The sequence below is a fragment of the Myotis davidii genome, unplaced genomic scaffold (assembly GCF_000327345.1).
Source record: "Myotis davidii unplaced genomic scaffold, ASM32734v1 scaffold668, whole genome shotgun sequence".
NCBI lineage: Eukaryota > Metazoa > Chordata > Mammalia > Chiroptera > Vespertilionidae > Myotis > Myotis davidii.
In genome coordinates, this window is record NW_006299394.1 from 314850 (window position 1) to 319492 (window position 4643).

The 4643-nt window shown below is 52.4% G+C and overlaps 1 protein-coding gene across 1 annotated transcript in view; it reads right to left on the reverse strand.

The window, feature by feature from the left end:
- MGST3 (microsomal glutathione S-transferase 3) overlaps window positions 1-4637 on the reverse strand; it is a 23368-nt gene extending 18731 nt beyond the window's left edge. The window contains exon 1 of the mRNA XM_006774988.2: window positions 4582-4637. The gene's annotated coding sequence lies outside the window, so the exon portion shown is untranslated. The remainder of the gene's footprint in view (window positions 1-4581) is intronic.
- Between the last annotated feature and the right edge of the window lie 6 nt (window positions 4638-4643).

The following is a 4643-nucleotide window of genomic DNA, read 5'->3' on the forward strand; positions in this document are numbered from 1 at the left end:
CTGCATGAGCACCCCTAACTGCTCGCCTGCCTGCCTGATCACCCCTAACCACTCTCCTGCTTGCCTGATCACCCCAAACCACTCTGCCTGTCTCCCTGATTGCCCATAACTGCTCACCTGCCCACCTGATCGCTCGTAACCACCTCTGCTTTGGCCTGCGCCACCACAGTTTCGTCGGGAAGGACGTCCGTAATAACGTCTGGAAGTTGGTTTGGCTGTCTGGTCTAATTAGCATATTATGCTTTTATTATTATAGATAGCCACCACTTGGCCGTCTATATATTCAAGAGTCACATGTTTTAATCCCAGCACTTTGGAGAACTGAGTTCATTCCTGCACTAGGGTTCCCTTGACTGCCCTTCCCACACTTGTCCCCTATGCTACCATGTAGCCTGTCACTGTGACTCCACAACTGCAGGATGACTCACCATGGAGTCCTCAGCCCCTTCCACTGCCCTGTGCACAGCCCGGGGCTCCCTGCAGCGACACCCCGCAGAGGGAAGTTCTCGGAAATCCCAGGCAGAACCGTAAAGGAAGATCCCGCCAAGGCCGAGGTAGGAAATGCCCCAAGATGCGCATGTCTGGCAGATCCTGGTCGGTGCGTCTGCACTGAGTGTTAGAGCAGATGCGCTATGCCTACCGCCTTCTCTCTGGAGGTGACCTTGAAAAGGCACACACGAGCCGGAATGGAGCTGAATCCCCTGGGAAAGCTGCCAATTGAGCTTCAGGAATCTAAGAAGAGTGGGTTTGTAATGAGACGGGACAGATCCTAGGTCCCTTTGCTGGTGCGAGGACACTTTGCCAACAGATTCTCAACACAAAAGGCTCCATGGGTGACAGTCCCTGATGTGGTGACACCTCACCTGGGAGTCCCGGGTCACACCGGACCATCTGGAGCTCAGCCTCCCGGTGACGGGCTCCCGGGGCCAGGCTGCAAGAGACGCTCCATGGTCCGAAAGCAGTGACCTCAGAGGCAGGGAGAGAGCAGGGGAAGCCACGGGCGCAGAAGAAGGAAAAAATCTCCACAATTGCTTATTTGTTAAAGTCTCTGCCAGACGACCCATTTACCTGCGTGGAATACCTGCCTGGTGCCCACCTGCCGCCTTCTTCAGTCCTGCTCACCCGGCCCTACTAAGCGCCCTGCTCCATTGGAGGGCGCGGCCACAGTGGCGACTGTCAAGGAGGGACAGAGCACAGGAGGGCTGTGAAGTGGGGGCGGAGGGAATGACGGCTGCGGGACAGAAAGTGTGATGTGGGAGAGAACACAGCGAGCACACAGGCAGGGAGACGGCTGTACTTGTGGAGAAAGAGAAAGGAGGCCAGTGTGTCTGGAGGCGTGATGGAGAAAGAGTGGTTGGAAAATAAATTATTATTCATACTACTTATTACTAGCACACGCATCATTTACTGCGCGTCAAGCACTGTTCTAAGGAGTTCACCGTGATTAACTCATTAACCTCTCAGAGCATCCCTAGGATATATTATAACTTCCATTTTTGCGGAAGAGGAAACAGCATCTGTTAGAGAGGTTAGGTCATCTGCCCAAAGTCACACAGCCTCACAGAGGCTGCCTGGGTTCACACAGCCAGGCAGCCTGGTTCCAGGGTCGCTCTCAGCCCTTGGCTATCTTTCCTCTCAGGGAGGTTGGAGCCACCTTTGACCACATCTGACCTCCTTTGAAACTTGTCCACCTCCTCAGACTCTCTCCTTATTCACAGGAATAGAAAGCTAATAATTAACTCTAAACCTGTGACTGATTAAAGCCTGAGATCTTTCTAATTGGAAGAAAGAAAAAAACCTTGGAAAAGGTCCAGAAAGGAACTTAAAAAAAAAAAGCATGTTGGCACTGCAGTATGGCAAACGAGGAGAGATTACAGAAAGGAAAAACTGTCTTCCGTCTTTCAGGCATTCAGGTTTGCAAGGGGCAAGGCAGCCCAGAAACTGGCATTTTGTTTATTTTTTTAGGGCCGTCCAGTAAACGCCGGAAGACCTGCTGGACAAATTCGAAAAGAGCTGTAAGCACTGGCACTTGGTTTTTATAAAATGATTTCCCATGCTGCCTGTCCCTTCACTGGCATTACACAGGCGCCGAGGGCCACAGGGAAACAGAGCCCTGATTGCCAGAAGAGGAAAAGAAAAATCTCAAATGAGTCACACTGACACCACTTGGATTTTCCATCACAAGAAACAGCAGCTGATTCTGCAGAGTCCCCGCCAGGGTGCCAGCCATTCTGAACGAAGGAGCCTGGGCTGCTGGCTCCTGCCGGGGACAGGGGTCTCCCTCTCCATGCCTGTCTGTACCAATCAGTCACATTTCTTAGGCTGGAGAAATAAAATATCACTTATTTTTAAAAAGTGTACTAAGGCACCAAAATATTAGAACTCAAGTTCCAGTTAATAAACAGGTCAACTCTGGAAAAAGCTCAGAGGGGGCCATACAATTCTAAATGCTGAAATCCTTCCAGGGATTTGCAAATGTATTGGGAAGGCAGTGCTGTCTCCTCATCGGTTTTCTCCCCACAAAGAGAGTCAGGTAGATGCTGTAAGAGAGAGTGTAGCAAACTCAGGAATTCCATGTTACACAGCAGCCACTACCTGATAACTGCTAAATTCTTCTTTTTCAGGAGGATGGTATACTCATAAGGAGTATTAATGAATCTATTGCAAAAACTGTAGCAACATATTTTTTTAAAATAAATATTGCTTAAAAAATGAGAAATGAGCCCTAGTCAGTTTGGCTCAGTGGATAGAGCGTCAGCCTGCGGACTGAAGGGTCCAGGGTTCCATTCTGGTCAAGGGCACATGCCTGGGTTATGGGCTCGATCCCCAGTAGGGGGTGTGCAGGAGGCAGCCGATCAATGATTCTCTCTCATCATTGATGTTTCTAGCTCTCTCTCTTTCCCCCCGTTCCTCTCTGAAATCAATAAAAATGTGAAATGGTTCCTGGTCAGATGTGGTTGGCAATGGTGTTCTGAATATGGATTCAGAATATTTAAGTGGAAATACAGGGAGTGGTCTGTTTAAATGCAGCCAGCTGTGCAGCAGGCACTAACTAAATTACTTTTTGACAGATTGACTTGTCATCCATTTCACTCCAGATTGGTCCAGGGGCTTTTCAGCATTTCTCTGGACAACGGGGAAAGCTCTTCTTTCACGCCTGCTGAGTCTCTTTGCTGTCCTCCAATTACTAGTAGGAGGTTCCTCTCAGGACTGTCTCCAAGAGCTAGGCCAGCAGGAGTGGTGTGGGGTGTGGGGGGACTGCCCTTTTGCCGCTTTGTGAGCGCAGCTTCTGCAGCTTCTGCAGCTGGCCGTGCCCCACCAGAGCCTCTGTTTTATATATAGTAACATGGGTTCAGGGGTGAAAATGATGCTTGACAGAGTTTGCTATTTTTGTAACATTGTGTCAGGAGGAAGCTAAACAGAACTTCTTCCCAGGGGTGAAGAATATTTATGTGGATTTGGATGTTAGTTGTATTTAACACCGGTACATTAACTCCTAGGAGGAAAAACGTTCTTGATCCCTCTCCTCACATACTAGTGAACCAGATCCATTGAGCCAAGTTCACTGAACTGAATTCACTGAAATAAGTAAAACACAGCCTATACCTCTGACCGATACCCTTGGGTCCCTCCCAGCACTGCGGCTCCTCCGAGGCGCAGAGGAAGCGAAACGCTGCGGCTGTCCGCCGCTGACCACACCTAGGTCCCCGCACATCTGCAGCGCAGTGCGTGGCCTTCATCCAGGAATCCGCTTCTCCAGTTTAGGGGCTGAAGGCCCAGCCCCACCCTCTTGGCTCTGCTCTCCCTTCCCACACTTGTCCCCGACGCTGCCATGGAGCCGGTCACCTCATGACTCCGGAGGAAAGTATCACAGAAGCCACAACTCCGGGATGACTCACCATGGAGTCCTCAGCCCCTTCCACCGCCCTGCGCACAGCCCGGGGCTCCCTGCAGCGACACCCCGCAGAGGGGAGTTCTCGGAAAGCCGAGGCAGAACCGTAAAGGAAGATCCCGCCGAGGCCCAGGTAGGAAATGCCCTTCTTAAAGGGTCCAATGCAAACTGAGAAAGGTTTTGGTGGGGCGGGAGGAAAACAAACACCATTCCCTCGGGGCTCCCGGGAGGTCCCTGGCAACACAGCCACAGCCGCAGTCGGCGCAGCGCTCCAGGGTCGTTTAAAACCCGGTGTTACCGGTGGGCCTGCCCTGCCCACTGCCCCGCAGTGCCCGCACGCCCATCCTCCGCACCAGAGCTGCAGCTGGCAAGGTCGGACGCACAGTCCGGGGACTGGAGGAGAGGGAAGGAAGGGACTTTGGAAGGGTTGACCTTGAGAATCTCTCTGAGTTGCAGATGGCACGGCAGGGGCCAGCTGAGACGCTGCAAACCACTCCATCCTGGGGAGGATGCAGGGCAGGTGGAGGGCGAAGGGGATGGAAGGTAGAAAGAAATCTGCAGACAGTAAGGGGGCAAGAGAGCGAGTCTCTATTCAGCTCGGGTTGCAGAGATATGGGTGGTGCCAGCGCAGGAGCTGATGTGCCCCCGAGGGCCGGCGCGCCTCGCTGCCCGCAGGTCCGTGCACTCACCTGGATCGCCTCCGAAGGGCTGGTGCAGACCGCAGCTGCCGAGCACCTTGTGGGTGAAGTGA